Raw genomic sequence first — 11,947 nt, forward strand, 5'->3', positions numbered from 1 at the left:
AGGGGGAAAGGGATTTAATTTAGAACTATTGAAAACCTTTAAAGAGATTAGAAAAAAATGGCAAATGCAGTTTCTTTTTTAAAATCAGGATTCTTTGTTACTTGTCAGCGCTGGTTATTTATTTTTTCAATTGACAATAAAACTTATTTGTTGGTTTTGTTTTTGTTGCTTTTAGTTTTTCTCCCATCAATTTGCCATCATTAAGTGACCTTTAAGATTCAGATTATGAAGAAGATAATGGGGAAATTGTTTTCTCCCAGCCCATGTACCCTAAACCTGAATTTAGGAAGTATTAACTTTCAGGATTTCATTGGAATGTCACATCAGAATTGTGGGCACTGCATCGGTGCATAGACTAGACCTCATGTCTTGATTCAAGTGATATTTTTTCCCCCATAAAGTCAGACCTCACTCATGTGCCTAAGCTTCTATTTAAAAAAAAAAAAAATTCTTCAAAGAATACACTTTAAAAATATATCTCATTAAAAAATTCATGTGAACAATCAGAGCAGTCTGGATATGTAATAGTGGGTAGAATTTGGTGAAATATATTAATCTCAACAATAAAACCATTCATGCATTGGGCTTTTTAAAGCATTGTCCCAGATAATTTTAATAAGTAATTATTTGAATGGATTTACTTTCTAAGGGATAAAAAAAATGTGTCCAAGTAATGAGAAATAAAATGGTCTCTTTCTTTTCATTCCACTCGTTTAACACTTGAAAAAAATAAAAGGCTTTATTTGAGGAAAAATTTAGGGATACACAACTAGAAGAGGAAAGGGATTCACAACTCAGAAGGAAAAAAAATGTTGACTGGATAAGATCTGTATTGAAATTCCCTCAAAATATGGTACATTCATAGTGTTTTGATACTTGGGACAAATCGCAGGCATCGCATCCCCTCAGACGCTTTGTTTCACATCTCTGTGTCATACTCTCTAACCCTCCCTTCACTAGGTGATCTACGTATTCATACTTCATCTATTCTTGTTCTTTCCTCAGTTTTCCCTCTCCTCCTTTCTCTTCTCTGGAGGAACATGTATCTAATCTCCAGGATCATATTGGGAGTCAGAATTCTAACAAATAAGTGCTTATTGAAAGTAGCTTCTCTTTAGGGTTGCCTAGCATGCCACATGAAACAGCAGAACTAGGAAGTAAGAACACTGAGTTGAAGCAAAAGTTCAGCTGAAAAATTTGTTAAGTCTTGGCAGCTTCTAAGCCCTGTAGAGATCCGTTTTCTTTTAGCAGAGGGTCAAAGGCAGAACAGGTGATCCAGAGCTGCACTGAAGACGGGAGTGTCTCCTGATGAAACATATCACTCTCAGACTCTGGGAGGCTGTCATGTGAGAGGCTGAATTAGAAATACTTTCAAAGAGACAACTGTCTTCTAGAGAGTAACCGTCCTTTTAAAAAAATTCAGGAGTTGGACTTCCCATTTATCTTTAAATGAGGAAGGAGACCTTCTCCATTTTCCCTAACTCTTGACTTCATTTTAGAACTGACAAGTTTAAACAAGATGAGAATCAGATTGCTTCTGCTTATCTCATGCTTTCAGCTCTAGCCGACAATGTAATTAATGTTGCTGTAGGAAAAACAAAAAGCGTTCTTGAGGAGAACTTTTTCCTCTCTGCTTTTTGCAGGCATCATTCTTGAGAGAGTAGGTTGTCTTTTTGACATACTACTGAGGGAGGTATAACACACAGATGTCTGTCCTTGATGATTTTTTGCATGTCTGTTGATTTGTAAGTTAAGCCCAGACTACTTTGTCTTCTTATCTTTTTATGGTGCACGGCAGTTATTAATTACCATACTGTTAAAAAAAGTAGCATCCAAAACAAAAAATTATCCATACATATGCACATAGTTTCTTTTGCTGGCCTTCCCTACAACATATGATTTTCCTTAGCATGTTGGTGTTTTAATCCGTTTCTGGGGAAATTTGCTATAGAAAAGTACTAGAGTTATACTGATAGCTATCGGGTGTCTTTTATAACTAGTTCCCTCAGTTCAAGGTTACATTTTCTTACCTACACTGTCAAAATTGTTTTCCAACATCATTCCTACAAATTCCAGTAGACTTCCCATCCTCGCTTGCAAGTCAGGTTTTCTCCTCAGAATCCTTCAATTTCTCTCTCTTGGTTACCAAATCAATTGTGAACGCTTTATTCTGGCACTCAGTTGTCTATAGCTAGACCCATATTTGAGTACCTATCCTGACAGTTTTATGTGCTTCAATTTCTGGTCTCTAATTAAATTATATACATGAGAATACTCAGAACTTACCCATAATATTTAGTCCGCATGGACTGCTTTTATAATCCATCTTTCTACTGTGATTCTACGCACTTATCAAGACCAAGTTTAAATGCCATTTCATCCATAACTTTTTTCTCTTCATTTATACTTTTTTTCTCAGCACCCTTGCCCACCATCTACTACCACCATGGGGACATACCATAATTAATGGCTATTTTTTTTATGTTTGTTCCTATGCTATTGTAAATGCACAATACCTTGTGATATATGTATTCATATGTGTATCTGTCTGCCTTATAAGAACCTCAATATAGGAATATACCTATATCTATACAGTAGCATATAGAAATATACACTACTTAACTCTTTGTTGGTATGTGAAATGGTTTACCTACTTGTTATAGAGAATATATACAGTTTTTTTCTTACGTTTATTTTTTAAAGGACAGACTATATTATTATGAAAAAAATGTGTTAAGAATTCGTGGATCTTTTCTGTAGATAAACTTACATTCTGTCAAGAGAAGTCAACGCCTATTTTCAAAGGCAGAAAATTTTCTTTTTTTCTTGGTAGCAATAATGGGAAACACTTTAACCTCCTGTTTTTTAGTCCAAAGTGGAATGGTGTTATTTATCATGCATTGATTTGTTGTCTCTGAACTGACAAAGTAGGTGGTTTGGCTATTTACAGTCAGTGTAAGATGGTATATATGTTCAAGGATGCAGGTGAGTACCATTAGAATAAGTCCTTTGGGACGGCTAGTTATGTAGCAAAAGGAATATATCATACAAGTAATTAAGGATGCAAAAGAAGAATAGTATAGAAAGATACGATGGCTTTAAACATAAGTTGTCTTCTAATGAAGCTGATGTCAATCCAACCATTCTTTGGAGAAATCTATGTAGGATAAAGTTCTAAAATTTTCATTTTGTGATCATAATTGTATTTTGAAATGATTTCTATTTATAATGGGAATCAATATTTGATCTAGTGGGTCCTCAGTATCATCCTCAGTATGATAGGATTGTTTAAGCATTTGTAAATTGGGAAAACTGAGGAATATAACAGACATGAATCCCTCACTTTCATTTTCGGTTTTTATGAAATAAAACATATATTTATGCATTATGTTTATACTTAATATTATATTCAATGTTTACTGTAAAGTTATTGTAAGTAAATTTTTTTCCTGTTATAATTAAGGGGATATGTAGTTGATGACTTATGTAGACTATTCAGTGAAAATACTTAACAAAATGGTCTTAGTGCATATATTCTGCATACAATTAAAAACTTCTGTTTGTATGAAATGAGAATATCCCAGGATTCATATCAGATGGCTGTAAACTACCTACTTAACGTTATGTGATTTTTCCATAAGAAGCTTATTTGGCGTTTCTTTCTTTACAGAAATATCTTTATTTTAAAATATTTTATTATAATAAAATTTATATGCTAACCCTTAATAATAATATTCCTAATAGATTACTCACGCCGCCAATGCCACCTCGCCACCACCGCCGCTATGACTCTCTAGCGTGTAGTTCTGAACTCTGTTTCTTGGTAAAACTGCGAGGTAGGAATTGTTTGTTGGCTTTGAAACCAGGGGCGGATCAAGATGAGTGCTGGACACTTTGGTAATGATGTCATTTAGGAAAAGGCATCGGGTTTCTTTCTTAGTTTCTATTCAATTTGGAAGGCTTAGCTCTATCACTGTCATTTTCTGGTGACATGACTGAGCGTGTTTGCTGAGCCTCAGAGGCTGTGCCACATGCAAGGGTACTGGGGCGAGCGGCCCTCAATCCTCCACCTTCCTTGTCGGGCGCTGGTTTGCTCTGCTGCCCAGTGACAGTCCTGGATGTGAGCAGTGTCCCCCCTCTGCCTTGTCCTCAAGACTGCTACATCAAGGCCTGCAGAGGGTGGGGACTTGAGGGCCACAGGCCCAGCCCTGGGGACCTTGGCCGTGGGGCCAGTGCTGGGGTTCAGTCAGGGTCTGGCTGGCTTCAGCTGCCCTTATGCGTCCTCATGGCCAGCGCACCTGTGACAGGTGTGTGCTGTCAGTAATTTGGTTGGGGTGATGATATATGGAAATGTCCAATAGCTTGCTTTTAATGTAAGCTGTTCAGCAAGATTTTCCTATCTTACGGAAAGCCTTTTTGCTGATGCTATTAGAGTAATCGCCGATAGACCAAGTTTTGAATTCTGTAGCAAAATCCCAGAGAGAGGACGTGAACGTGCTCAGGTCTCTGCTCATCCCTCAGCTTTTACTTAAAAGGACCTGGCTGTCACTTCTTGTTCCTATTTACATCTGATTTCTCCCAAAGCGGGGGAGTTGGAGGTGGAGAGAGGGAGCTGCGGTGTTCTTAGAACGCGCACCTGTTGGGGCAGCTGGGAGGCTCCGTCGGTTAAGCGTCCAATTCTTGGTTTCGGCTTAGGTCATGATCTCATGGTTCGCGAGTTCAGGCCCCACGTCAGGCTCTGTGATGACAGCGTGGAACCTGCTTGGGATTCTGTCTCTCTCCTGCTCACACACACATTCTCTTTCTCAGAATAAAACAACAGAAACAGAAAGCAAGCATGTGTCGTGCTCAAGAGGAAGCTCTAGGTTTGGCAGGCTTCTCACTGAAAGGTCTGAAACTTTCCTCAAAGAGTCGTTAAAAACCATTTGTGAAGCTGAAGAGCCTGGTTTAGTTGCCACTCAGTTTTAGCCTCTTGACAGGAATCCGGTTTTCGCTGGCATCTTAGTGATTCAAATTTGACAGATTCTATTTTTTTCCCTTTCAGGCAGATTTCAAACTGATGTGTGATAACGCGATGACCTACAACAGACCAGACACCGTGTACTACAAGTAGACCAAGAAGATCCTTCACGCAGGCTTTAAGATGAGCAAAGTAAGAAACCCACGGCAGCAGGGAGCCACAGAGACGTGAGTTCCCCTCTGTCTCGATGCCTACACAGAGCCCCACCCCCACTGACTGACATGCTTCCACCAGTCCATCACTGGCAGTGGCGCGGAGCTTCTGCTCTAGGGTACACATCCCAGGCCACCCTCCCCTCCAGGTGCTCTCTCTCTCTCTCTCTCTGCTCCTGCGCCAGCTGGAATGTCTTCTTTAGGGTTGGTGGAAAGTGCTGGATCTGTTGATCTAAGTGTGGGTGTCTGATGGATTGCAGCCAGACTGTGATTTGTTTTACGTGGCTGCCTCACTGAGTCCGGACAGGACGTCTTGGCCATCCAGAGTGGCTTCCCAGATCTGTCCCACGAGCCAGGTTGCATGTGTCACGCATCTAGGACCAGTGCCTTGTACCTGATCAGCCTGTAGGTGAGGTGAGGGCCACTGTGCCCTCTGGCCCGTCCCCCTCTGCCAGCCCCGAGTGCTCCCAGCCAGTCGGCCGCGCCTGTGGTGCTGAGTCCCACCTACACCTGCCGCGGTAGCACCATGGGAGCCCGCTGTTAGGCCAGGCGAGGCTGCTGCTGTCCACATCCAACCCATCGCCATGGCGCCTCGGCTGTGAGGCAGAGGTAAAGGCCTGCTGCCCTGTCCTTTTTGATTCTAGGAGCGGCTGTTAGCTCTGAAGCACAGCATGTCGTTTATGCAGGACATGGATTTTTCTCAGCAGGCAGATCTTCGGGGCAACGAAGACACAGCTTTTGAGGAGCTCGTTCCTGAAGCAGCACCTGTACAAGTTGAAACTGCCAAGGAATCCAAAAGGAAGTAGAGAAGTTATCAGGTATCGGGAAACGCACCTCAGGAATGTGAGTGAGGGTGAGCCTGTGCTGGCGCCCGTGTCTGCGGAGTAGCTCGTGGACCCCCCCCCCCACCCACCCCACCTGCTGGAAGGAGCCTGGTCCCCAGAGGCTGCATGTGAGCTCTGGTCTCAGGTATTTCCAGGCAGCTGGCCGGCAACCTGGACCAGCCGGGCCTTGTCACGCTAACGGACCTGGGGGCACAAGGGCTGGACCGCCCCTGCCAGCCATACGCAGGCTCTGTTCCAGGTGTGACACTGCTGTTCCCATACGTGTGTTGCAGTGATTGTTGGCCCTTCACTCTGAAGAAGTTCCCTCCTATGCAGGACACTTGTTGGTGGCCTGGCTTGGCTGTCCCTGAGCGGGGGACATAGCTGTGCTGTGTTAGGCAAGTGACACGCTTTGGGCGGGGTTTCATTCTCATCATACCCGACCCCCCCAACTCCTGCAGCCATCCACCCTGGGCCAGGGAGGGGGTGCTTCTTGCAGGCTTGGGATCCGCAGGCAGAATTTGCTCCCACAGCTCCTTGGATGGAATCTGTCCATGTGCTTCTGGAACCTTCCACAGGAGAGACCACATCCGTTGGGTGCTGCACCCAGCGACCCTTGGCTGTTCAAATAAAGCTCTTCTCTGTGTGGGGTCTGAGGCCACCTGCCGAAGGCTCGGGATGCCCCTTTTGCCTCATGACCTGTGCTCCCAGCTCACCCTTGTTTCTGGTGTCTCCACGCTCCATGGAGCTTTGCCTCTTTTTCCAACGGTGCCTCGAATGACATTGTGAGTAGTGAGGTTGCCGTCAGGTTGCTCTTAGATCGACTCAGGTGTGCAGCTGAGACACGAGACACCTCCAGCGGCCGTTTGGGTCTCCCTTGCTGTTCGTGGAGGCCTCGCGTATTGCTGCAGTTACAGCCATGAGGACAGGGTCAAGGAGTACTTCATGCCTCTGCTCCCAGCCCATGGTGACCTTGGGGAGTGGTAGGGACTGACTGTGGTGAGGTGGGAGCAGCACGTGCCCCGGTGACATGTGTGGTGTTCTTGCCTCGCAGCTGCACGTTTGAGCTGGAAGGAAGTGCCTGCAGCCTGACTGACAGCACGGCAGAGGAGCACGTGCTGGCCTTGGTGGAGCACGCAGCTGACGAGGCTCGGGACAGGATCAGCCGGCTCTCACAGGGGGCAAGGTAGCGTCAGGGGTGTCAGGGCAGAGCTCGTGTCCCGCAGGCTCTCTTTGGGTCCTGTCACCAGCTCCATCTCTGGGGTGCCTCGCGAGCAGGACCCTCCCAGAAGTGGTGTGTGTTACGGGGTCGCTGCAGGCAGGCTCGCCCCGTAGTGGGGATGTTGCCCACCGGCGGATGGACGTCAGGCCTGCCAGTCATCTGCGCTGCAGCCTCCCTCTTCTCCTGGTTGCTTGTGTCTCTGTACGCCTCTGCAGGACCTACACGAGGCACAGGCAGAGCACAGGGGCTCCTGGCTGTCCTCCAACCTCAGCTCCCTGTCCAACACCTCCCCCTCCAGTAGGGACCAGCACCACCTGGGTAAGGTGGCCCCGGGACTTTGTGGGCTGCTCCCTCTGCAGGGTGCCCCTGCCCCTGGGGCGCTGAGACCGCCCTCTAGTCGGGCAGCTGCACGGGGCTGAAGCGTGTGAGTGGAAGTCACTTGGGGTTAGGAATCGTGGGGAGTGGCCGTGAGACATGGCCGGCCCTGTGTCATGAGGAGCCCCAGCTGGCTACACCCCAGGGACCTTGGAAGGGGCAGAACGAGCCTCAGACGCTGAGTTCAACTCGGGGAACGTTTGTTTCTTTCTGCCATTCCCGATTTTAGTCCTAACACAGAGTGTCAACGAGTGTGTCGATCCTCCGGGGCCCTGAGGGGAGAGCAGGCGGCCTGGGGCCTTCTGTGTTTACTGAGACAGAGCGGGCAGGTGTGTGGGCCCCACCGGGATTTCAGTCCCACCAGGAAGGGAACCAAACGCTTCCTGGCTCCTTGAATTTACTCCCTTACTTCCCCATGCTGCTGTTGTAGTTCCCAGATAGAAGGTCGGGCTCGCGAAATAACGTCTTGACGTTGTGGGCTCGGGGGTGCTCGTCCATGGTGGAGGTTTGGCTGAGTAACAAGCGGGCTCTATGGCTGAGTTGTGGTTTCACTAACCGCCGTCACTAGGACACGTTTTCGGCCCGGTGTGAACCGCGACGTGTGTGTGGATCCACTGTGTGAACACCTGTCTTTCCCACAATTGCAGGAAGTCCTTCTGGCCTCAGCATCGGGGAGCAGCCAGAGGTGACCCACGACCCATACGAATTTCTTCACTTTCCAGAACCTGCAGCCTCTGCAAAGAGCTAGCCTTGTAGATAGACTTCCGTTAGTTTTTTATTTTTTTATTTGTGTGTACAGAGTTTTTGTCGTGAGACAGAGACTTTCGTTTTGTCCCCTCTGGCGTGCGGGAAGCAGCCCCGGGGAGGTGGGGAGGTGTCTCTGGCATCATGTCAGCCACACGCGGATCCCGTGTTTCTGTGGGTAGCCCCGTGAATCCTGGACAGTGGACAGCACACATAGAGGTGTGTGACTGGGTGGGGTTGAGCCGTTGTGCTTTGTCTCTTGAGCTTTGAGGGGTCTGTAAAGCTCCTCTCTGTGGCTGGCCGGGACATACCATCCTGCCCCAGCTTCCTTCCCGAGCACCCCCTGGGAGGCAAGAGATGCCCACGTTGAGGGTCCTGTGTGCTGTTTGCCCTGCCCGCCCTCCCCGCAGTCCCCACATTTCCGAAGCAGGTCAGGGCGGGGCCGCACCCTCCTGGCCTGGGATAGGCTCTGTGCTGGGCGAGGCCTGCCTTCTGCTGGAAGCTGACACTGCCCCCTGACGACAGTGATGTGCTGTGTCCATAGACTTTTTTAATCTGGATGTGTTTACTGGATGCTTGTTTACATTTGCAAAATGTAGAGATCTCAATAAAATACAGAGCGATTGCATGTAATTGTTTGCAGCCCCATAGGTGTCCACTTCTTTGTTTGTTTTTTTTAATTTTCTTCAACGTTTATATTTGAGAGAGAGCACAAGAGAGGGAGGGGCCGAGAGAGAGGGAGACACAGAAACGGAAGCAGCTCCAGGCTCCGAGCTGCCAGCTAAGAGCCCGACATGGGGCTGGAACTTACAAACCGTGGGATCATGACCTGAGCCGCAGTCGGACGCTCAACCACCCTGAGCCCCCCAGGCGCCCCTGTAAGTGTCCACTTCCAAGTGACTTTTCAGCAAGAACCTTTGTCACAGGAGGTCAGCAGCGTCCGTTCCGGCTGCTCACCCTCTCGCGTTTACTCTGTGTCTGGCCCCGTTCTCCGCCCGCAGTGTGTCTCTCTTACCCACCCTGCACAACTTCCAGGTGGCTTCCTTTTTGAAAACAGAATTGGAAGGGCGCCTGGGCGGCTCTGTCGTTTAAGCGTCCCACTCGTGATCTTGGCTCTGGTCATGATCTCCCGGTTCGTGGGTTCAAGCCCCATGTCGAGCTCTGTGCTGACAGTGCGGAGCCTGCTTGGGAGTCTCTCTTTCCCCCTCTGCTCCTCCCCTACTTGTACGCACATGCGCGCACTTCTTTCTCTCTCAAAATAAATAAACTTCAAAATATTAAAACAAAACAAGATTGGCGCTTCTGTCACCTCACAGGGCAGAGTGAATCCTGGGGGAAGGGGGTATGTGTGACAGAGGCGGTGGACAGCACGACGTCCCCCGGCCCACAAGTGCCACGGGGTGGGCCAGCCCTGCTGGCCACTGCCTGCTGCACTGGTAGGGCGCCTTGGGAACCTCAGGAGAAGGGGAGCAAAACATTGCATAGCTGAGGCGTCAGGAAGCCGTGGCAGGTGCCAGCAAAGGAGCAAGTCCCCAGGAGGACAGACCCCACGGTCAGGCTGCTCCTTCCTGGGTGTGTCACACACAGCCGTGAAGGGGGGACCTGGAGCTTGGGGCGCCTCCCTGGGCTTGCTGCCCCAGGAAAGCTGGCAGGATCCAGGTCAGAACCCACAGGTGCTCTTGGTGGTCAGAATAACTGGGGGCAGGTGGCCTGAGAGGGGGAGTGTCCCTCAGAGCCACAGTGGCCACGTGTCAGCCACGGATGCATGGGAGCACCGCAGCACCTCAACCATGCTGTTGACTCTCCAGGAAGGGGCTGTGTGGGCAGACAGTGCCAGGTGATGGGGGTCCATCTTGCTGCCTTTTCTGTGGGAAGCCACACTCCAAACAAGACCAGTGAGGTGGAGAGTGTGCACATGTGTGAGTGTTGCACGCTTGTGCAGTCTCGTATGTGCATCTGTGTGCACATGAGTACGTGTGACATGTGAGCATATGTGTGAGCACGCATGTGCACATGTTTATTCTGGTGCACGGGTGTGCACATGCACATTGTGCTAGTGCATGTGTGAGCACGTGTGTGAGCATGTGTGTGAGTCAATGTCCGTACATGTGTGAGCACATGTGTTGGCGTGTGTGTGTTGGTGCCTGTGTGTGTGCACGTGAGTGCCAGCGCCTACCTGTCCCGCACTCCACCTCACTCCTCCGCCATCCCTGCCCCCAGCCCCAGTGCTGACCCTTTGGGGGTTGGGTGCTTAGGTGTGCGCGCAGCGGGATTGCAGCAGGCCCGTAACAGAGCTTGTGAATGACCTTCCTGTCAGGCAGGTTGAGGATCACACTCGGTGGAGTGCTCTGTGCACCCTAAAACTAGGGGGGAGTCTGTGTTGAGGGAAGGGGACACTGGGCTGCAGTAGAGGGGACAAGAGTGGGTTGCAGAGTGGGGCCCACAGAGTGGGGCCCACAGCACAGAGTGGGGCCCATTAGAATTTTAGGGCATGCGGTTGTGCGTGGGAAAAGTCCTGGTCGTCCCGGGCGGGGGTTACGGCTCTGGTTTTTAGTCTGTTTCTTAGTGTTGTAGCTTCTGAAGTTTTTCTCATGGAGCGAAGATGTCTCTTTTGGAGGCACATTTCTCATAGGTGTGAGTGGCTGAGGTCACCGTGGCTCCAGGTCAGCCAGGAGGCCCGACCAACCTGCGGACTCGGGGGACCCCTGGGGTAGTGCCTCCCCTGCCCCACTCCCTGGTGCCTCTTTCAGGGTCTGCCGAGTGGAGGGGTTGAGGCCACAGGCCCCAGAAAAAAACCCCAGCGAGGGGCCAGCAGCCTGCACACAGGCGTATCTGGGGAAGCCCGTTCTATGCAGAAGGCCGACACCTTGCTCGTCTTCATTTACCGAAAAGCACTTTCGAGCGCTGTAAAGACTAAACTTTGCCGCAGCTTGAGCTCTGCCAGTGGGAGTGGTGGCCTCACAGCCAACACTCACATGCCGTGTCAGACGTGGCGGCTCAAAAGTGAGTGCACTGTGGGAGGCCCGCACTCTGGTGGGTGCCCTGCCCTGAACTTGAACTGTGTTCAGTTACTGGCATCTCCCACCATCCACGGCCTCTGCTGTGCCGATGGCTGTGCTCTTGGGGGTCTGAGACCCTGGTCAAGCAGCCTGTCGTCTGCCCTGGGTCTCTGGTGGCATGTTGGCCTGGCCCGGGGTAGCGCTGTGGACAGTGGTGGCCGGCAGGCCTGGGCACGGGATTCCCTGGGATGTGGTTCCAGGTGGAGGTTAGCACGCAGAGCTGTGCGGGCCCCAGCCCGGGGCTGCCCACAGGCGGGTGCTGGTGTGCAGGGCCCTTAAGGGGCAGCCGCTCTCCCCTCCCTCGCCCGGCCATCGGCCTCCAGCACCCTCATTCCCTGCGGCCCCTCATCCTGGGCCCCATCTCCTCTCGCCCGCCTGTGGTCAGACAAAGCTGCCAGGATCAGCGTCCCTGTCATCCCCAGGGGCTCTTTGCTTCTGAAGATCGCTCTGCATGGTGTGTTGGGCCAAAGGGGGTATGTGTTGAGGACATGGAAGCCCAGGTAGTCAGGCTGGATGTAGGAATGACCCGGACCAGCAGTTGGCCCCACCCC

At 49.9% G+C, this 11,947-nt stretch overlaps 1 long non-coding RNA gene across 2 annotated transcripts; it reads left to right on the forward strand.

Annotated features, from left to right (window-relative positions):
• Positions 1-5,859: 5,859 nt before the first annotated feature.
• On the forward strand, positions 5,860-8,970 carry LOC122478552. 2 transcript variants are annotated; one of them, XR_006296090.1, is made up of 3 exons: positions 5,860-6,015; positions 7,051-7,182; positions 8,241-8,970. It is a non-coding gene; the product is annotated as an uncharacterized LOC122478552 (long non-coding RNA). The 2 variants fall into 2 exon arrangements; XR_006296089.1 differs by lacking the exon at positions 5,860-6,015 and having other exon boundaries at positions 6,133-7,182.
• The last annotated feature ends 2,977 nt before the right edge of the window (positions 8,971-11,947 follow it).

This window comes from Prionailurus bengalensis, unplaced genomic scaffold (assembly GCF_016509475.1).
Source record: "Prionailurus bengalensis isolate Pbe53 unplaced genomic scaffold, Fcat_Pben_1.1_paternal_pri Un_scaffold_89, whole genome shotgun sequence".
Lineage (NCBI taxonomy): Eukaryota > Metazoa > Chordata > Mammalia > Carnivora > Felidae > Prionailurus > Prionailurus bengalensis.